The 22,625-nt window shown below is 45.3% G+C and overlaps 1 protein-coding gene across 1 annotated transcript in view; it reads left to right on the top strand.

Moving 5' to 3' along the window:
• Nucleotides 1-676: 676 nt before the first annotated feature.
• LOC120996037 (retinol dehydrogenase 7-like) overlaps nucleotides 677-22,625 on the top strand; it is a 52,443-nt gene continuing 30,494 nt past the window's right edge. The window contains exon 1 of the mRNA XM_040425699.1: nucleotides 677-823. The gene's annotated coding sequence lies outside the window, so the exon portion shown is untranslated. The remainder of the gene's footprint in view (nucleotides 824-22,625) is intronic.

The raw sequence follows: 22,625 nt of genomic DNA, 5'->3' as shown, positions 1-22,625 counted from the left end.
AGAACATGAGATTTGTGTAATCTCATACACTGCTGGTACTGTACTATGCTGTGGATTTTCTACACTAGAATCTGCACTGTAAAACCACACATATTCCGTAACATGTGCAGGTACCCTTAGTGGCATAGAGGATTACTTTACCAACATAGTAGATGCACTTGTGAAGACAGCATCTATTAGGGCTCATTCACATGACCGTATATATTTTGCGGTGCGCAAAACACAGATCAACAAAAAATACGGACAACATCCGTGTGCATTCCGTATTTTGTGGAATGGAACAGCTAGCCCCTAATAGAACAGTACTATCCTTGTCCGTAATGCGGACAATAATAGGACATACAGAAACTGAATGCACACGTAGTAACTTCCGTTTTTTTTTTTTTTTTGCGGACCCATTGAAATGAAAAAACGGAACGGACGCAGAAAGAAAATACGTTTGTGTGCATGAGCCCTTACTGGAGAGATACTGAAAACCCACATTATATCAAAAGCCACCACATGGTTACTCCCCACAAAAAGGTACAATGTTCTTGATCCTGATTGGGGCCCCCCAACCTCTGGGCCCCATTGCAAGTGCTGTAGCTACAGTTACACCCATTGTAAACAGTAGTTTTCAGCCCCTGAAGTAAAATATACATTACCTTCACAGTTATATTTGATCTGGCCAGGTTTCAAGCCACAGCTTGGCTCTATCTCCACCCATCCCTGCCGCCAGTAATGTGCTAGTTTTTATAAAGCAGCACACCCAGCTCTTTCCCTTTGAGCGTGTTCTGTACGTTTTCTTCACAGGATCACCTTAAGCATCTTCAAACTATTCAAGGTGAGTGATCACACCTTAATTGCGGGTTAATGACGTCATGTAAAGCATTTCACAACATAAAGCTTTATGTCAGGCTTCATGCAATAATGTACAATGCAGCTCCTTTGTCATTTTCATAAAGAATCAAGTTTGTGTTTTATTCCAAACTAGTCTAAACCCGTCTGCACCATGTTATATAAAGTGTAATTTTTGGCTATGCATTTGCCCCCACAGCACATACTGTAGCTTTATCATTCAGACACTGTTCTTTGCGACCCACACGGATCACTTATGATACCCCTAGCCTTAGGAAGTACAAGGCAGGATATATTCCAGCACTGATGGTAAACGCAGGTAACTCTCCTGTCCGTACCAATGTGGCATTACAGCTGCTAGGATTTTTCCTGCCTTGTATTTGTCCGACTCCATCAATCGCTGTAAAAGAAATGAAGGTCCTCAAAACTACAGTTTTTAATGCAGAGATCTACTTTCTTCTATGGGTTTCTCAGGTCTCTATCCCTTTTTCCCAAAACTTGTAATGGATTTAAACAGGATGATGATAGAAAACGTTTTTCCTCGTGCTGGAATACAATCCAAAACTGACTCCTTGAACAAGCCTAGAGGCATAACTAGAGAAGGATGGGCTCCCCAACTCAACTGCCCCTGAGCATAAGGCCTCTTTCACACGGGCCTTGCGGGAAAAGGTGCGGGTGTGTTGCGGGAACATGCACGATTTTTCAGCGCGAGTGCAAAACATTAGAAATTCGGGCTTGGGATCGGTGTTCTGTAGATTGTATTATTTCCCCTTATAACATGGTTATAAGGGAAAATAATAGCATTCTGAATACAGAATGCATAGTAAAATAGCGCTGGAGGGGTTGAAAAAATAAATAAAAAAATTCAACTCACCTTAGTCCACTTGATCGCACAGCCCGGCATCTCTTCTGTCTCCTGCTTTGCTGATTGCAGGAACAGGACCTGTGGTGACGTCACTCCGGTCATCACATGGTCCATCACATGATCCATCACCATGGTAATTCAGCGACATTTATCCATCACCATACCATTCAGCGACATTTAAAGGGGTTGTCTGAGTTACCATCCTGAACCCCCACTGTTCCAGTGACATGCCCATATATCGCTCATGACTGCCGCAGGCACTCAGTGGCCTCAACAGTATATGGCATAAGACAACTGAGGCCAGTGATCAGCTGTAAAAGTCACATGCGGTATATGGACATGTCATTGCTGTAGACAGAGCAGCAAAGCCCAGCAGAACTGAGGGAGTTTGGGACAGAATTTTTTTATTTATTTATTTATTTATTATAAAACTTGCTGACAATTAAGAAAATCTTATATCACCCCTTTAACTGTTGTATGGAATGCTAACATACCTCAGCAAGACAGGGTCCAAAAGGACACTCTGTTGACCTAGTCCTAGTATAACCCTATGAACATGTATACACTAAGCACACATCACAAACAAGCCTATAACTATGAGACCAGTGTATTCTTTCAGCGCTGCTGATTCAGTGTTTGTTATTTAACCCCTTCAGGACCCTGCCATTTTTCATCTTAAGGACCAGGCCATTTTTTGCAAATCTGACATGTCACTTTATGTAGTGATAACTTTAAAACACTTTTACATATCCAGGCCATTCTGAGAATGTTTTCTCATCACATATTGTACTTCATGACAGTGGTAAATTTGAGTCAAAATATTTTACTTTAATTTATAAAAAAAAATATACAAAATTTACCCCGAAATTCGCAATTTTCAACATTTCAATTTCTCTGCTTTTAAAACAAATAGTGATACCTCCTAAAATAGTTATTACTTTACATTTCCCATATGTCTACTTCATGTTTGAATAATTTTGTAAATTACATTTTCTTTTTTTTTTTGGGACGTTAGAAGGCTTAGAAGCAAATCTTAAAATTTTAAAGAAAATTTCCAAAACCCAATTTTTAAGGATCAGTTCAGGTCTGAAGTCCCTTTGTAGGACTTACAGAATAGAAACCACCCATAAACGGCTACATTTTAGAAACTACACCTTTCAAGGTATTCAAAACTTATTTTACAAACTTCCTTAACCCTTTAGGTGTTCCACAAGAATTAAAGGAAAATGTAGATGAAATTTCAGAATTTCACTTTTGGGCAGATTTTCCATTTTTATCCATTTTTTTCAGTAATAATGCAAGGGTTAACAGCCAAACAAAACTCAATATTTATGGCCCTGATTCTCTAGTTTACAGAAACACCCCATATGTGGTCATAAACTGCTGTACGGGCACACGACAGGGCACAGAACGAAAGGAACGCCATATGGTTTTTGTAGGGCAGATTTCACTGGGATAATTTTAAGTTGCCATGTCACATTTGGAGACCCCTGATGCACCCCTAGAGTAGAAACTCCCAATAATTACCCCATTTTGGAAACTACGGGATAAGGTGGCAGTTTTGTTGGTACTATTTTAGGGTACATATGATTTTTGGTTGCTCTATATTACACTTTTTTTTTTTGTGAGACAAAGTAACAAAAAATAGCTGTTTTGGCACCGTTTTCATTTTTTGTTATTTACAATGTTTATCTAACAGGTTAGATCATGTAGTATTTTATAAAGCAGGATGCAAAATACCAAATAGGACTACTTTTTTTGGTTGTTTTAGTTTTAAATAATAAAGCATTTTTGAAAGAAAAAAATATTTGTAGGATATGACTTTTTGATCGCTTGGTATTACACTTTTTGTGATGTAAGGTTACAAAAAATGGCTTTTTTGACACCGTTTTTTTTATTATTATTTTTTTTACAGTATTCACCTGAGGGGTTAGGTCATGCGATATTTTTATAGAGCAGGTTGTTATGGATGTGGAAATACCTAATATGTATACTTTTTTATTTATTTAAGTTTTGCACAATAATATAATTTTTGAAACAAAAAAAAAAATCATGTTTTAGTGTCTCCATATTCTGAGAGTCAAAGTTTTTTCTTTTGGGGCGATTGTCTTAGGTAGGGGCTATTTTATTGCGGGATGAGGTGACGGTTAGGTTGGTACTATTCTGGGGGGCATACACCTTTATGATTGCTTGGTGTTGCACTTTTAGTGATGTAAGGTGACAAAAAATTTTTTTTTTAGCACAGTTTTTTTTTTTTTACGGTGTTCACCTGAGGGGTTAGGTCATGTGATATTTTTATAGAGCCGGTCAATATGGACACGGTGATACCCAATATGTCTACTTTTCTTTTTTTCCCTATTCTTTGTTTTTACTTTATTTTGGGAAAAGGACACTTTTTTTTTACTTAAAACGTAATTTTTTTTTCAAACTTTTATTTTTTTTACATTTCTTTTTCCCAATCTGGGACTTCAACTTTTGGGGGTCTGATCCTCTTTACAATGCCCCACAATACTTCTGTATTGTAATATATTGGCTTTAAGTGTATTACTGAATATAATACACTTACAGCTTTCTGCCTGTGAGATCCAGTGGGCTGGATCTCACAAGCTGTCACGGAAGGCAGCAAAGATGCTTAAGAAAGGCATCGGGCTGCCTTCCCTGCCATCGGGTCCCGTCACAGCAGCGCGGTGTCCCGATGGCCACACCGCACTCGGCATGATCCAGCACATGCTGCGGTCAGCGCTGACCGTGGCAGTGCGAGGGTTAATGCGCTGGCATCTGTGTTTTCACTGATGCCGGCGCATACAGTAGTGATCCAGCTATCAGTGACTGCCGGACCCCTGCTGCTGATTGGGTGGGCACAGCTCCTGCACCCGCCCGATCAGCCCGCCGTACATGTACAGCGCTGGTCCTTAAGTCACGTCCACCAGCGCCATACATGTACGGTGAGGATCCTTAAGGGGTTAATGTTATGTAATGTTATTTTGTGTACTCTGACTCTGTCCCTGTAGGAGGCTCGGAGATGGACCTAGATCCACCCCTAGTTTAATCTAGTATTAGCTCAAATCCGAGCATCAAAATCATAAAAAAAAAGTTAAAAAAAAAATATATAAAAAATTTAAATATAAAAGTTTAAATCACACCCCTTTCCATAGATTAAAAAATAGCGTACATAAATAACAAAAAATATAAACATCATGGGTATCACCGTGACCAAAAACGCCCGTACCATTAAAGTAAAAAAAAAATTTTTTCCAATATGGCGAATGGCGTAACTTTGCCAATTTGCCATTTTTTCATTGCTTCTCTTACCCCAAATTTTTTTATAAAATGTGATCAAAAAGTCGCACACATTAGAAACGTGATAAGAACCAGCCTATATAATAATAATATATATATATATGTTTGTAAGGCTGAAGCTCAGCCTGCATTTGTGGGAGGGGCTTGAGCCTTTATCAGCCCCTCTCTCCCTCACCTGGTAGGCGTTCCGGTATTCAACTTCCGGGTAGGAGAGTGTCGTATGCTTCCCTCGTTCTGCCGGCCACCTCACGCTACAGCTCCGTTTCAAGAGGGTAAGTTGGGGATTCCGATCGGTGCCAAGCCGAGCAAGGGACAGCGGCAGTCCCACCACCATGCGCACACTTCTTCGGTCGGTGGTGTGTCCGTTCCAGTGTGGAACGCACGCGCCTCCTGGTCCTGGACGCCGGCGTGCTTCGTCCTACCCCCATGGCGGTTCACGATGCTGCTGAAGCGGCGTGCGTTCCACCGTGGAACGCAAGCGGCCCTCATCATGGCTGGCGACAGGCGGTTGGCTGACTCCAATAGGCGCATATGCAGCGCTGGTCCTAGCGGCCTCCTGGTCCTAGCGGCCGCCTTGTTTTGATCCACCCCCAGGGCAGTCACCATCACTATACAGCGGCGTGTGTTCCACCGTGGAGCGCACGCGCCCCCTCATCATGGCTGGCGACAGGGGGTTGACCGGCTCCTGCGGGCCCCAATGCAGCGATCAGCGGTGTGCGTTCCGGCGTGGAGCGCTCGCGGGTCCCTGCCTGGCTGGCTGCATAGGGAGGCACGTCTCTATACTAGCGCCGGTTCTGGGGAGCGGCGTGCGTTCCACTGTGGAGCGCACGCGGCGCCTCCTCCTGACTGCAGCACCTTTGGTTCCATGCCCTGGGGCTTTTAGCTCAAGTTCCACGGATTCTATTAAATGTGCAACCGCTATGTGTTTTTCTTCCAGCAACAACATAATTCCTGTTTTATAAATATTCAAGACCAGGTTAACTTCTCCTGCCCCAGGGTTCCGCGTGCTAGCATCCCAGGTGGGGTGCGGCAGGGCCTTCTGCGATGCTCTTGGGGGCCATTGGGTAAAAAAAATAAAAAATATATCTCTTTTTTTTTTTCACGTTTAGTATTAAAAAAATAAAAATAAAACATTTATAAAAATTTAAAAAATAAAACCATTTGCAGGATTCGCCCTGCTTCTTTTCAATTGCTCTCTACCTGGTTGCGCCCAGGCCGGTTTCATCTACCTGGTACGTCCAGGCCACTGTTGTCTTTGTGTTTATAGCCACTTAGATCTTTGTCACCAGGGCACAGTCGGTGGTCTTGTCTTGTCACAGTGTCTCCCCTGGATCGCCCAGGGTACGCTACATTCCTGGTACGCCCAGGTCCTCTTCTTTTTCTCCTTCTCTGATACGTGGGTCTCGTCGCACCTTTCTGCTTGCTTGTCCTTGTCGTTCTGTTCTGTCTAAGGGGCCATTCTCCGGCTGCTCCCCTAGTTGTTCTACGCTCTTTTTCCCCTGACTCACAGGTTCTCTATGTAAGTCTGCCGCCCTTCGCGGGCCGCTGCTACGCGCAGCCTGTATCTCATGGCAACGCGCCATTGCTCCTTTCACCCACCTGGTACGCTCAGGTGGTCTTCTTCTGTCAATATAACCAGTCAGATACGCTCGGATTGTTTACTTGACCTAGGGGTGCGCCCCATCTTGGCCAGTTGGATATAGATGACAGCCTATCTGTCTCAGGGTCAGTCATGTCAGGCCAAGCTGGTCCATCGTCCTTAAGGAGTTGGACCATTCCGAAGTTGCTGGCGGAGCTTAACCGGAGAGGCATCCCGCACCCAGCCACCGCCAGAAAGGCAGAACTATACAAACTCCTCATGATCAACACTAGCGCTTCTGAGGTGCAACCGGAGACGTCTTCCATCCAGCTGTCACTGGTACAGCTGCAGTCTACCTTGAACTCGTTGGTCGACTCTGTAGCTGACGTCCAGGCGAGGGTGTCAGAGCTGGAGTCCCGGCCATCCGTGGCGCCCCCGGCACCCGTCCCACTGATCGCTCCGTCCACTTCGGTGTGGCTGACACCAGGTACACCCAGGCCCATTCCCCAGGTGGCCCCCTCGCATTTCATCCCTGACAATCTCAAGAGGGACATTCTGTCAGGGAAGGACGTCAATCTGGCATCGATCCTCATTGCCGCCCAGGATGTGCCCGAGAACAGGGTGATCAATTGTAGGGATGTGTCTGTGGTCCTCAGGGCCAAGGACTCTCGGCTTAACCGCAAGTTGTCTATTCCTTCAGAGACATTGTCTGCACCGCACAGCCTGAAAGGAGAGAAGAGCTGGACAGCTACTTGTATCTGGTCACTGACCTGGGTCACAAGTATGGTGCTTCAGCCTTCTACGACTACCATCGTTCCTTCTCGGCTAAAGCGGCAGCAGCTTTGGCGCAGTTCCAATATGTCACCAGCTGGGCCTCCATTGACACAGAACTCTTCTGCCGTCACTTCGCTGGCCTCAGGGCGCCCACCTGCGCAATGTGCCAGTCTATTTTTCACACGTCTGAATGGTGCCCAAATAACGCTCACCCGTCTCAGGACAGGGCTCTCCCTGGAACCTCCGGGTCTCAGCCGTCCAACCCCTCCACTGACAAACTTTGCCGACCCATTGTCTACTTAGGAAGGAGTCAGATCTGCAACAATTTCAATTCGGGTGGTTGCTCCTTTGCCAGTTGCAGATCTCTCCACGTGTGCTCCTTGTGTTTCAGAGCCCACCCGCGGTCCTCCTGTCCTAAAAAGGCAGCCAAAGGGGCCTGACTAGCCGACATTAATGTGGACCTCTTGGCGGCTCTCCTTCGGGACCACCACGATCAGAACTTCGTGGCATTCCTGTTGGCAGGCTTCTGGCAGGGGCTCATTACACTGCCACAGGTTCCCTGGGAAGGCAGGAATCTGCTATCGGCCACCATGGACCCACTGGCAACTAGCGAATTGATCCGGTCTGAGGTGGAGAAAGGTTTCCTTATAGGCCCTTTCCCGCTAATTCCCTTTGCATCATGGCGCATCAACCCAATCGGCCTAGTGTCCAAGAAAAACACTAATAAAAAAGTTTGATCTATGACCTGTCCGCCCCTCACGTTTCTGCTATTCCCAGCCTCAATTCCCTCATTCCGTCAGAGGAATTCGCCATGAGGTACTCCTCCATAGACTACGCCATACGAGCCATTCTGTTGCATGGCAGGGGCGCTTGGTTGGCAAAGGCAGACTTCGCCGATGCGTTCAAGCTCCTTCCAATCCAACCACAGTTGTGGCAGTTCTATGGCATCGAGTGGGCCGGCCAACATTACTTTGCCAACAGACTCACGTTCGGCTCTAAAAGTAGCCCCTGGTTATTCGACCAGTTTGCCAAGGCGCTACATTGGATCTTGGTCCATCACGGTGGCCTTCAGACGGTCATCCACTACCTAGATGACTTTCTGGTCGTTGAGGGTCCGCAGGGCGGATCTGGCATTCTCGCCGTCCTCCTTAAGATGTTCGCCAGTCTGGATGTTCCGGTTGCCCAGGCCAAGACTGAGGGTCCCGTCACTAGGGTCTCGTTCCTGGGCATCATCCTGGATTCTGTCAGCCTGCAGGCCAGCCTCCCGGAAGAGAAACTCACTCAGTGCCGAGAGGTCATTTCCCACGCTGCCTCCTCTGGGTACCTCACTAGGGTAGAGTTGCAATCTCTTCTGGTCTGGCTTAATTTTGCCTCTAGGATCATGCCCCAGGGAAGGACATTCGTGTCAAGGCTACTCCAGCTTCTTCCCTCGCCACCCGAACAGGACAGCAACATACATTTGGATGGCCAGGCAATGGCAGACCTGGCCATGTGGGAGTTGTTCCTCTCCCAGTGGAACGGCATCTCCCTCTTCGTCCCTCCGTGGTCACCCTCCTTCCCGACTATCTTTTCAGATGCCGCCGCATCCTGTGGTTACGCAGCCATTTGGGGTCCCCATTGGCTGGTTGACCGTTGGCCCATGTCCATCCTGGAGGATGCAGAGTCCATCCGCACCTCCTCCCTGTTGGAGTTATACCCCATTGTTGCAGCTGCTCAGGCATGGAGTCATCTCTGGGCTAACTCACCGGTGATGTTTGTTACGGACAATCAGGCTCTAGTCGACATCTTGACCAAGGGTAGGGCTAAGTCCCAAATTTGCATCTCTCATACAACACCATCAAGTTATACCTTGCGGGCGTCCAACACCACACCATGCTCCACAACCCGGGGGGGGGGGGCTCCATTTTTTCTGCGCATGCGGTCAAGGCCACCTTGCAAGGGGTCCGGAAAGGTAGGGTCAATCCCCCGTCCCGCAGACAGGCTGTCACGGGTGAGATGTTCCGGAGGTTTTCTTCAGCCCTGGATGGTGCCCCTTTTGGGCCCTTCTCCAGCTTGGTCATTAAAGCTGCTATGTACTTGGGCTTCTACGGTTTCCTTAGGCCAGGCGAATTGACTTGCAGTTCTGCGGGGCGTCAAAGGAACAGCTGGTGCGGAACCAGGACCATTATACGCTTAAGTTAACATCCACTAAGACGAGCCAAACAGGTCCCCCGGTTGAGGTTAATTTTTTCCAGTCTGGCAATAAATGGTGCCCGGTACAAATTTTTGGCCAGCTCATGCACGCCATCCATGATGCTCCCCCTCACAGCCCACTGCTACCACATCTCAATGGCGCTCTCACCTCCGCACAATTCATCAGCCATATCCGTACTCTTGCCTCTGGCTTAGGGTTGGACCCCGGCTCTATATCTGGCCATTCCTTCCGCATTGGAGCTGCTTCCGCGGCTTCCCAGCACAGGGTCCCCACTCATGTCATCTGGAGAATGGGAAGGTGGCGCTCGTCTTGTTTCACCAGGTATATACCTAACCCACAGCTAGAGATTTTGCAAGCCTTTCAGTCTCTGGTGTTATGAGTCAATAAATTCTTGAATTAACTATCTTGGTTTCCTTTTTTGCCCCCTTATAGGCTGCTCTCGTACCCGGCTCCAGGCACACCTCAGCCGGTTTAGGTTCAAGGCGGGCACGCATGCCCGAGTTCGTATCATTAGCCACGACCACAAGTTTGTAAGGCTGAAGCTCAGCCTGCATTTGTGGGAGGGGTTTGAGCCTTTATCAGCCCCTCTCTCCCTCACCTGGTAGGCGTTCCGGTGTTCAACCCACCCGCCCATTCCCCTTATTTTAATCTTCTCCTTTAGGGCAGCCCCCTTATAGGCTGCTCTCGTACCCGGCTCCAGGCACACCTCAGCCAGTTTAGGTTCAAGGTGGGCACGCATGCCCGAGTTCGTATTATTAGCCACGACCACAAATATATATATATAATTTTTTTTATTTTTTATTAATTATTATTTTTTATAGGAATCTCTACTTGCAGTGGGGTCAGCAATGACAGATTTTCACAGAGACGGCGGGTTTTAAAGTCCAAACTGTTTATTTTGTCATGTCAGCATATCAGATTAGCATCCAAGTTATAGCGTCACTTGGGGAAGTGAAATTACAGCACCTGCATAACATAACAAAGCAAAATAAATACCTGCGCGTCTGTGGTCTACCTAATACACAGGCGATTCCTGTCTCACCTATAGATTCCTGTTCACACCAAAGGAGATCAGGCTTCACTCAGCCTCATGGTCAGCCAGTCTCCAATCAGCCTTTTGGTCCAACAGCCCTCCTGGCTGTGACCACATAAAGCCTCTCAGGTTTCCTTTAGGCCTCATGCACACGACCGTTGCTCTGGTCTGCATCCGTTTTTGCGGCTCAGGTGTGGACCCATTCACTTCAATGGGGCCGAAAAAAGATGCAGACAGCACTCCGTGTGCTGTCCGCATCCGTTGCTCCGTTACGTAGCCCCGCAAAAAAAATATAACATGTCCTATTCTTGTCCGTTTTGCGGACAAGAATAGGCATTTCTACAATGGGCCGCCTGTTCCGTTCCGCAAATTGTGGAAGGCACACGGGCGGCTTCCGTGTTTTGCGGATCTGCAATTTTTCGGACAGCAAAAAACGGAACGGTCGTGTGCATGAAGCCTTAGACTGACATTCTGAGGTCTGCTTTATTCCCCAGTGATGATCCCAGCAGATCTCATCTGAGATCACCTCGGGCTAGGACATAAACCTGCGATACAATGGTGTGGACTGGGAAATCCCTGTGCCTATCTTTTCTCCCAGTCCAAAGAAATTCAGCCCATACAAATTTAGACTACATGCACACGAACGTTGTTTGTTTCCATGTCTGTTCTGTCTTTTTTGCGGATAGGATGCAGACCCATTTATTTCAATGGGTCCGCAAAAAATGTGAACAGCACATCGTGTGCTGTCCGCATCAGTATGTCTGTTCTGTAGCCCTGCAAAAAATAGAACATGTCCTATTCTTGTCCGTTTTAGGCATTGTTACAATGGAGCGGCAAAAAAAACGAATGGCATAAGGATGTCAGTTTTTTTTGCGGACCGCAAAACACATACGGTCGTGTGCATGTAGCCTTCAACAAAGAGCTCCAGCAGAATATGCTCTGCTGAAGCAAAATGCATCCCTCTGGATTTCATCTATCTTACCCAGCTGAGGTATATGAGCGAGGTATACACTCTCTCCAGCACTTTACTATATATATATATATATATATATATATATAGTGGATATAAAAAGTCTACACACCCCTGTTAAAATGTCAGGTTTCTGTGATGTAAAAAAATGAGACAAAGATAAATCATTTCAGAACTTTTTCCACCTTTAGGCCCCTTTCACACGGGCGAGTTTTCCGCGCGGGTACAATGCGTGAGGTGAACGAATTACACCCGCACTGAATCCAGACCCATTCATTTCTATGGGGCTGTGCACATGAGCTTGCGCGTTGCATGAAAATTGCAGCATGCTCTATATTGTGCGTTTTTCACGCAACACAGGCCCCATAGAATTGAATGGGGCTGCGTGAAAATCGCAAGCATCCGCAGGCAAGTGCGGATGCGGTGCGATTTTCACGCATGGTTGCTAGGTGACGATCGGGATGGGGACACGATATTTAATATTTTCCCTTATAACATGGTTATAAGGGAAAATAATAGCATTCTTAATACAGAATAGTAAATTAGGGATGGAGGGGTTAAAAATTTTTTTTTAAATTAAACTCACCTCATCCACTTGTTCGTGCAGCCCGGCTTCTCTTCTTTCTTCTTCTTTGAGGACCTGGGAGAAAAAGGACCTTTGGTGACGTCACTGCGCTCATCACATGGTCCATCACCAACATTTTTTTTTTAACCCCTCCATCCCATTCTGTTTTAAGGATGCTATTATTTTTCAATTATAACCATCTTATAAGGGAAAATAATAAAATTTACACAACACCGATCCCAAACCCAAACTTCTGTGAAGAAGTCCGGGTTCGGGTCTGGGTACCAAACATGCCGATTTTCCTCACGCGCGTGCAAAACACATTAAAAAGCTTTGCACTCGCGCGGAAAAATAACTCATTTTCCTGGGACGCATCCGCATCCTATCAGGCCCTCAAACACGACGCCCGTGTGAAAGAGGCCTTAATGTGACCTATAAACTGTACAACTCAATTGAAAAAACTTAAATCTTTTAGATAGAGGGAAGAAAAAATCTAAAAATAAAATAATATGGTTGCATAAGTGTGCACACCCTTAAACTAAAACTTTGTTGAAGCACCTTTTGATTTTATTACAGCACTCTGTCTTTTTGGGTATGGCACATTTTGACTTGCAAGATTTGCCCACTCTTCTTTGCAAAAACACTCCAAATCTGTCAGATTGCGAGGGCATCTCCTGTGCACAGCCCTCTTCAGATCACCCCACAGATTTTCAATCGGATTCAGGTCTGGGCTCTGGCTGGGCCATTCCAAAACTTTAATCTTCTTCTAGTGAAGCCATTCCTTTGTTGATTTGGATGTATGCTTTGGGTCGTTGTCATGCTGAAAGATGAAGTTCCTCTTCATATTCAGCTTTCCAGCAGAAGCCTGAAGGTTTTTTGCCAATATTGACTGGTATTTGGAACTGTTCATAATTTCCTCTAGCTTAACTAAGGCCCCAGTTCCAGCTGAAGAAAAACAGCCCCAAAACATGATGCTGCCACCACATGCTTTATTGTGGTTATGGTTTTCTTTTGGTGATGTGCAATGTTGTTTTTGCGCCAAATATATCTTTTGGAATTATGGCCAAAAAGTTCAACCTTGGTTTCATCAGACCATAACACCTTTTCCCACAAGCTTTTGGAAGACTTCAGATGTGTTTTTGCAAAATGTAGCCTGGCTTGGATGTTTTTCTTCGTAAGAAAAGGCTTTCATCTTGCCACTCTACCCCATAGCCCAGACATATAAGGAATACGGGAGATTGTTGTCCCATGTACCACACAGCCAGTGCTTGCCAGATATTCCTGCAGCTCCTTTAATATTGCTGTAGGCCTCTTGGTAGCCTCCCAGACCAGTTTTCTTCTCGTCTTTTCATCAATTTTTGAGGGACATCCAGTTCTTGGTAATGTAACTGTTGTGCCATATTTTCTCCACTTGATGATGACCCCATTTCGGAAAGTACACACCCTAAGGTATTCGCTGATGGGCATAGTGAGTTCATAGAACTTTTTATTTTTTGTCACAAGTTAGCGGAAAATGATGTTTTTTTTTTTTTTTTCTTACAAAGTCTCATATTCCACTAACTTGTGACAAAAAATAAAAACTTCTATGAACTCACTATGCCCATCACGAAATACCTTGGGGTCTCTTCTTTCCAAAATGGGGTCACTTGTGGGGTAGTTATACTGCCCTGGCATTCTAGGGGCCCAAATGTGTGGTAAGGAGTTTGAAATCAAATTCTGAAAAAAATGACCTGTCAAATCCGAAAGGTGCTCTTTGGAATATGGGCCCCTTTGCCCACCTAGGCTGCAAAAAAGTGTCACACATCTGGTATCTCCGTACTCAGGAGAAGGTGGGGAATGTGTTTTGGGGTGTCATTTTATATATACCCATGCTGGGTGAGAGAAATATCTTGGCAAAAGACAACTTTTCCCATTTTTTTATACAAAGTTGGCATTTGACCAAGATATTTATCTCACCCAGCATGGGTATATATAAAATGACACCCCAAAACACATTCCCCACCTTCTCCTGAGTACGGAGATACCAGATGTGTGACACTTTTTTGCAGCCTAGGTGGGCAAAGGGGCCCATATTCCAAAGAGCACCTTTCGGATTTGACAGGTCATTTTTTTAAGAATTTGATTTCAAACTCCTTACCACACATTTGGGCCCCTAGAATGCCAGGGCAGTATAACTACCCCACAAGTGACCCCATTTTGGAAAGAAGACACCCCAAGGTATTCCGTGAGGGGCATGGCGAGTTCCTAGAATTTTTTATTTTTTGTCACAAGTTAGTGGAAAATGATGATTTTTTTTTTTTTTTTTTTTTCATACAAAGTCTCATATTCCACTAACTTGTGACAAAAAATAAAAACTTCCATGAACTCACTATGCCCATCAGCGAATACCTTGGGGTCTCTTCTTTCCAAAATGGGGTCACTTGTGGGGTAGTTATACTGCCCTGGCATTCTAGGGGCCCAAATGTGTGGTAAGGAGTTTGAAATCAAATTCAGTAAAAAATGACCTATGAAATCCAAAAGGTGCTCTTTGGAATGTGGGCCCCTTTGCCCACCTAGGCTGCAAAAAAGTGTCACACATCTGGTATCCCCGTACTCAGGAGAAGTTGAGGAATGTGTTTTGGGGTGTCTTTTTACATATACCCATGCTGGGTGAGATAAATATCTTGGTCAAATGCCAACTTTGTATAAAAAAATGGGAAAAGTTGTCTTTTGCCAAGATATTTCTCTCACCCAGCATGGGTATATGTAAAATGACACCCCAAAACACATTCCCCACCTTCTCCTGAGTACGGAGATACCAGATGTGTGACACTTTTTTGCAGCCTAGGTGGGCAAAGGGGCCCATATTCCAAAGAGCACCTTTCGGATTTGACAGGTCATTTTTTTCAGAATTTGATTTCAAACTCCTTACCACACATTTGGGCCCCTAGAATGCCAGGGCAGTATAACTACCCCACAAGTGACCCCATTTTGGAAAGAAGACACCCCAAGGTATTTCGTGAGGGGCATGGCAAGTTCCTAGAATTTTTTATTTTTTGTCACAAGTTAGTGGAAAATGATGATTTTTTTTTTTTTTTCATACAAAGTCTCATATTCCACTAACTTGTGACAAAAAATAATAAAAACTTCCATGAACTCACTATGCCCATCAGCGAATACCTTGGGGTCTCTTCTTTCCAAAATGGGGTCACTTGTGGGGTAGTTATACTGCCCTGGCATTCTAGGGGCCCAAATGTGTGGTAAGGAGTTTGAAATCAAATTCAGTAAAAAATGACCTATGAAATCCAAAAGGTGCTCTTTGGAATGTGGGCCCCTTTGCCCACCTAGGCTGCAAAAAAGTGTCACACATCTGGTATCCCCGTACTCAGGAGAAGCTGAGGAATGTGTTTTGGGGTGTCTTTTTACATATACCCATGCTGGGTGAGATAAATATCTTGGTCAAATGCCAACTTTGTATAAAAAAATGGGAAAAGTTGTCTTTTGCCAAGATATTTCTCTCACCCAGCATGGGTATATGTAAAATGACACCCCAAAACACATTCCCCACCTTCTCCTGAGTACGGAGATACCAGATGTGTGACACTTTTTTGCAGCCTAGGTGGGCAAAGGGGCCCATATTCCAAAGAGCACCTTTCGGATTTCACTGGTCATTTTTTACAGAATTTGATTTCAAACTCCTTACCACACATTTGGGCCCCTAGAATGCCAGGGCAGTATAACTACCCCACAAGTGACCCCATTTTGGAAAGAAGAGACCCCAAGGTATTCGCTGATGGGCATAGTGAGTTCATGGAAATTTTTATTTTTTGTCACAAGTTAGTGGAATATGAGACTTTGTATGAAAAAAAAAAAAAAAAAAAAAATCATCATTGTGACAAAAAATAAAAAATTCTAGGAACTTGCCATGCCCCTCACGGAATACCTTGGGGTGTCTTCTTTCCAAAATGGGGTCACTTGTGGGGTAGTTATACTGCCCTGGCATTTTCCAGGGGCCCTAATGTCTGGTAAGTAGGTAAATGACCTGTGAAATCCGAAAGGTGCTCTTTGGAATGTGGGCCCCTTTGCCCACCTAGGCCGCAAAAAAGTGTCACACATCTGGTATCTCCGTACTCAGGAGAAGGTGGGGAATGTGTTTTGGGGTGTCATTTTACATATACCCATGCTGGGTGAGAGAAATATCTTGGCAAAAGACAACTTTTCCCATTTTTTTTATACAAAGTTGGCATTTGACCAAGATATTTATCTCACCCAGCATGGGTATATGTAAAATGACACCCCAAAACATATTCCCCAACTTCTGCTGAATACGGAGATACCACATGTGTGACACTTTTTTGCAGCCTAGGTGGGCAAAGGTGCCCAAATTCCTTTTAGGAGGGCATTTTTAGACATTTGGATACCAGACTTCTTCTCACGCTTTGGGGCCCCTAAAATGCCAGGGCAGTATAAATACCCCACATGTGACCCCATTTTGGAAAGAAGACACCCCAAGGTATTCAATGAGGGGCATGGCGAGTTCATTGAAAAAAAAAAATTTTGGCGCAAGTTAGCGGAAATAGATTTTTTTGATTTTGTTCTCACAAAGTCTCCCTTTCCGCTAACTTGGGACAAAAATTTCAATCTTTCATGGACTCAATATGCCCCTCAGCGAATACCTTGGGGTGTCTTCTTTCCAAAATGGTGTTATTTGTGGGGTGTTTGTACTGCCCTGGCATTTGAGGGTCTCCGCAATCATTACATGTATGCCCAGCATTAGGAGTTTCTGCTATTCTCCTTATATTGAGCATACGGGTAATGAGATTTTTTTTTTCCGTTCAGCCTCTGGGCTGAAAGAAAAAAATGAACGGCACAGATTTCTTCATTCGCATCGATCAATGTGGATGAAAAAATCTCTGCCAAAAAAAGAAAAAGGAGGGGAAAGGCGTCTGCCAGGACATAGGAGCTCCGCCCAACATCCATACCCACTGCAGCTCGTATGCCCTGGCAAACCAGATTTCTCCATTCACATCAATCGATGTGGATGAATAAATCATTGCCGGGATTTTTTTTTCTATATATACAAAGTGTTTGCCAAAGTATATGAACACCGCCACCTCCTCAGCTCATATGCCTCGGCAAACGTATCTTTTACTGCAGAGGAGAAATCTCGTCTTGCAGCGCCGCATACACCGACTTGCGTGTAATCTGACAGCAGCGCAATGCTTCTGTCCGAATGCACATCAGTGCTGCAGCTAGTCGATCGGTTGGTCCACCTGAAAGGTAAAAAAAACAAAACAAAAAAGAAAAAACCAGGCCGCAAAGCAATAACTTTATTAACTGTTGAACAGAACATAGAAACTTTTTTTAAACATTTTTAACTGAACATTTAACTTTTTTACTTACCGGTATTTTTTTTTTTGTTTAGTTTTTTTTACCTTTTATAGAACAAACCTCTCCTTCCCCATGGGACAATGTGCAAAGCGCAAATCGCCCAAAGATGTGGCGAAGTACGTTATGCACTTTATCCCAGGTGAAAGGAGAGGTTTGCAGCAGCTGTGAGTGAATGGGCCCTAATAGCCCTGTGTGCCTGTCCTGGTGAGATGTGATCCCTATGCTAGGTGTACCTGTGTGTGGTACTTCCGGAAACACTCTCCATAGCATAGGGCAGGGTGGTCAGCACAGTCAGGACAGAAATAGCGGGTGTCACGCCTTATTCCACTCCTGCTACAGACACGACATCTTTTTCGGGGTGACGGTTGGGTTGAGGTACCAGGAACGACACTGGGGAAATGTCGCTCGTGTAGACGGCTAACTACACTGGTGGATGGGGCCACGGAACCTCCTGGGTAAAGGAGGTTCTCGATGATCTCTTCCTGGAATTTGAGGAAGGATCCTGTTCTCCCAGCCTTACTGTAGAGAACAAAACTATTGTAGAGCGCCAATTGAATTAAATATACAGACACCTTCTTATACCAGCGTCTGGTTCTGCGGGAAACTAAATACGGAGACAACATCTGGTCATTGAAGTCCACCCCTCCCATGAGCGCATTATAGTCGTGGACACAGAGGGGCTTTTCAATGACACGGGTTGCTCGCTCAATTTGGATTGTCGTGTCTGCGTGAATGGAGGAGAGCATGTAAACGTCACGCTTGTCTCTCCATTTCACCGCGAGCAGTTCTTCGTTACACAAGGCAGCCCTCTGCCCCCTTGCAAGACGGGTGGTTACAAGCCGTTGGGGGAAGCCCACGCGACTAGTTCGCGCGGTGCCACAGGCGCAAATCCGTTCTAGAAACAAATGCCTAAAGAGGGCCACACTTGTGTAGAAATTGTCCACATAAAGATGGTACCCCTTGCCGAATAAGGGTGACACCAAGTCCCAGACTGTCTTCCCACTGCTCCCCAGGTAGTCAGGGCAACCGACCGGCTCCAGGGTCTGATCTTTTCCCTCATAGATCCGAAATTTGTGGGTATAGCCTGTGGCCCTTTCACAGAGCTTATACAATTTGACCCCATACCGGGCACGCTTGCTTGGGATGTATTGTTTGAAGCCAAGGCGCCCGGTAAAATGTATTAGGGACTCGTCTACGCAGATGTTTTGCTCAGGGGTATACAAATCTGCAAATTTCAGGTTGAAATGGTCTATGAGGGGCCGAATTTTGTGGAGCCGGTCAAAAGCAGGGTGGCCTCTGGGACGGGAGGTGGTATAGTCGCTAAAATGCAGAAAACGTAGGATGGTCTCAAATCGTGTCCTGGACATAGCAGCAGAGAACATGGGCATGTGATGAATTGGGTGCGTTGACCAATATGACCGCAATTCATGCTTTTTTGTCAGGCCCATGTTGAGGAGAAGGCCCAAAAAAATTTTAAGTTCGGAAACTTGGACTGGTTTCCACCGGAAAGGCTGGGCATAATAGCTTCCCGGGTTAGCGGTTATAAATTGTGTGGCATACTGGTTGGTCTCTGCCACGACTAAGTCCAAGAGCTCCGCAGTCAAGAACAGCTCAAAAAATCCCAGGGCCGAACCGATTTGAGCCGTCTCAACCCGAACTCCAGACTGGGCGGTGAAAGGGGGAACTACTGGTGCGGCTGAAGTTGGTGACTGCCAATCAGGATTTGCCAGCACCTCAGGGACTCTAGGGGCTCTACGGGCCCGTCTTTGCGGTGGCTGCGATGGGGTAACTATTGCACGTGCCACCGTACCAGCTTCAACTGCCCTTCTGGTGCTCGCTACTTCACCATGTTGTACGGCAGTGCTGGTACTAGGTCCAGGAAGGGCTGCGCTGCTGGTGTATGCCTCACCACGTGATCCGGCAGCGACAGCCCCACTCTGCTGCTCTTGAAGCGGATCCTGCGTAACCTGTGGTCTAGCGACATGGGGCCGGGTACGCCTGGTGCTGCCAGGGACCTCCACCTCCTCGTCCGAACTTTGGGTCAGAGAGCCACTGCTTTCCACAGGTTCATATTCTGACCCGCTAGATTCGTCAGATGAGGGTTCCCACTCCTCATCCGACTGGGTCAGAATCCTGTAGGCCTCTTCAGAAGAATACCCCCTGTTTGACATTTTGGACTACTAAATTTAGGGGTATTCCCTGAGACTACCCAAGAAAAAAAGCAAACCTGTCTTACAAAGGGGAGGCTAGCGAAGTACCGGAGGCTGCTGCGGTTGATAAAAAATATCAAAACTGATTTTTTTATCGCCGCAGTGCGTGTAAAATGAATGTGCAGTGATCAAAAAATATATATTTTTTGTCATTGCGGTGGGGCGGGCGTGGGTGAACGCACGTGTGGGCGACCGATCAGGCCTGATCGGGCAAACACTGCGTTTTGGGTGGAGGGCGAGCTAAGGTGACACTAATACTATTATAGATCTGACCGTGATCAGTTTTGATCACTTACAGATACTATAAAAGTACAAATGCTGATTAGCGATACGCTAAACAGCGAATAAAAGTGACTGCGGTGCGGTGGGGTGGGCGCTAACTGACGCTAACTACCTAACCAAGGGGCCTAAACTATCCCTAAAACCTAACAGCCAATACCAGTGAAAAAAAAAAAGTGACAGTTTACACTGATCACTTTTTTTCCTTTCACTAGTGATTGACAGGGGCGATCAAAGGGGTGATCAAAGGGTTAATTGGGGTGCAGGTGGGTGATCTGGGGCTAAGGTGTAGTGTTGGTGCTACTCACAGTTCAGTCTGCTCCTGTGCTGGATCCAACCGACGAAAAGGACCAGCACAGGAGCAGACAAGCCATATAACAGATCATATTTACTAATATGATCTGTTATATGACTTTGGATTGGATTTTTTGAAAATCGCCAGCCTGCCAGCCAATGATCGTTGCTGGCAGGCTGGTGACGAAATACTTCTTTTAATTTTGCCGGCCCGCGATGCGCATGCGCGGGCCGGCTTTGAGCGAGATGACGCGTATATGCGTGACTCTGCGCAGCGCTGCCACCTCCGGAACGCAATCCTGCGTTAGGCGGTCCGGAGGTGGTTAATATGTATAGCTTGGAAGAAAGAAGAGACAGAGGGGATATGATAGAAACTTTTAAATACATAAAGGGAATCAACTCGGTAAAGGAGGAGAGCATATTTAAAAGAAGAAAAACTACCACAAGAGGACACAGTTTTAAATTAGAGGGGCAAAGGTTTAAAAGTAATATAAGGAAGTATTACTTTACTGAGAGAGTAGTGGATGCATGGAATAGCCTTCCTGCAGAAGTGGTAGCTGCAAATACAGTGAAGGAGTTTAAGCATGCATGGGATAGGCATAAGGCCATCCTTCATATAAGATAGGGCCAGGGACTATTCATAGGATTCAGATATATTGGGCAGACTAGATGGGCCAAATGGTTCTTATCTGCCGACACATTCTATGTTTCTATGTTTCTATGAGTAATTCTTGACCATTCCTCTTTACAGAACTGTTTCAGTTCAGCAATATTCTTGGGATGTCTGGTGTGAATCGCTTTCTTGAGGTCATGCCACAGAATCTCAATCGGGTTGAGGTCAGGACTCTGACTGGGCCACTCCAGAAGGCGTATTTTCTTCTGTTTAAGCCATTCTGTTCTTGATTTACTTCTATGCTTTGGGTCCTTGTCCTGTTGCAACACCCATCTTCTGTTGAGCCTCAGCTGGTGGACAGATGGCCTTAAGTTCTCCTGCAAAATGTCTGGAAAAAACTTGGGAATTCATTTTTCCTTCGATGATAGCAATCCGTCCAGGCCCTGACGCAGCAAAGCAGCCCCAAACCATGATTCCCCCACCACCATACTTCACAGTTGGGATGAGGTTTTGATATTGGTGTGCTGTGCCTATTTCTCCACACATAGTGTTGTGTGTGTCTTCCAAACAACTCAACTTTGGTTTCATCTGTTCACAGAATATTTTGCCAGTGCTGCTGTGGAACATTCAGGTGCTCTTGTGCAAACTGTAAACGTGCAGCAATGTTTTTTTTGGACAGCAGTGGCTTCCTCTGTGGTTTCCTCCCATGAAATGTATTCTTGTTTAGTGTTTTACGTATCGTAGATTCGCTAACAGGGATGTTAGCATATGCCAGAGACTTTTGTAAGTCTTTAGCTGACACTCTAGGATTCTTCTTTACCTCATTGAGCAGTCTGCGCTGTGCTCTTGCAGTCATTTTTACAGGACGGCCACTCCTAGAGGGAGTAGCAGCAGTGCTGAACTTTCTCCATTTATAGACAATTTGTCTTACCGTGGAGATACTTTTATAACCCTTTCCAGCTTTATGCAAGTCAACAATTCTTAATCGTAGGTCTTCTGAGAGCTCTTTTGTGCGAGGCATCATTCACATCAGGCAATGCTTCTTGTGAAAAGCAAAACCAGAACTGGTGTGTGTTTTTTATAGGGCAGGGCAGCTGTAACCAACACCTCCAATCTCATCTCATTGATTGGACTGACACCTCACTCCAATTAGCTCTTGGAGATGTCATTAGTCTAGGGGTTCACATACTTTTTCCACCTGCACTTTGAATGTTTACATGGTGCGTTCAATAATAACATGGTAACATTTAATTTTTTGTGTGTTATTAGTTTAAGCAGACTGTGATTGTCTATTGCTGTGACTTAGATGAAGATCAGATCACATTTTATGACCAATTTGTGCAGAAATCCATATAATTCCAAAGGGTTCACATACTTTTTCTTGCAACTGTATCTAATGCCTTGGAAAAAAAATTGTACCGTTCTGCTGACTGATACCTTTTAACAATGAGATCCCTCTGATGCTTTGGAAGCTCTCTGTGGACCATGGCTTTTGCTGTGGGATGCAACTAAGAAAATTTCAGGAAAGACCAACTAGAGCAGCGGAACTTTATTTGGGGTTAATCAGAGGCACTTTAAATTATGGCAGGTGTATGCTGACTCCTATTTAACATGATTTTGAATGTGATTGCTTAATTCTGAACACTGCTACATCCCCAGTTATAAGAGGGTGTGCACACTTATGCAACCACATTATTTATTTATTTTTTGTTTTCTTCCCTCCACCTAAAAGATTTCAGTTT

This window comes from Bufo bufo, chromosome 3 (genome assembly GCF_905171765.1).
Source record: "Bufo bufo chromosome 3, aBufBuf1.1, whole genome shotgun sequence".
In the NCBI taxonomy this organism is placed as follows: domain Eukaryota; kingdom Metazoa; phylum Chordata; class Amphibia; order Anura; family Bufonidae; genus Bufo; species Bufo bufo.
The sequence above is the reverse complement of the archived record's forward strand: the minus strand, read 5'-3'. Positions and strand labels throughout refer to the sequence as shown.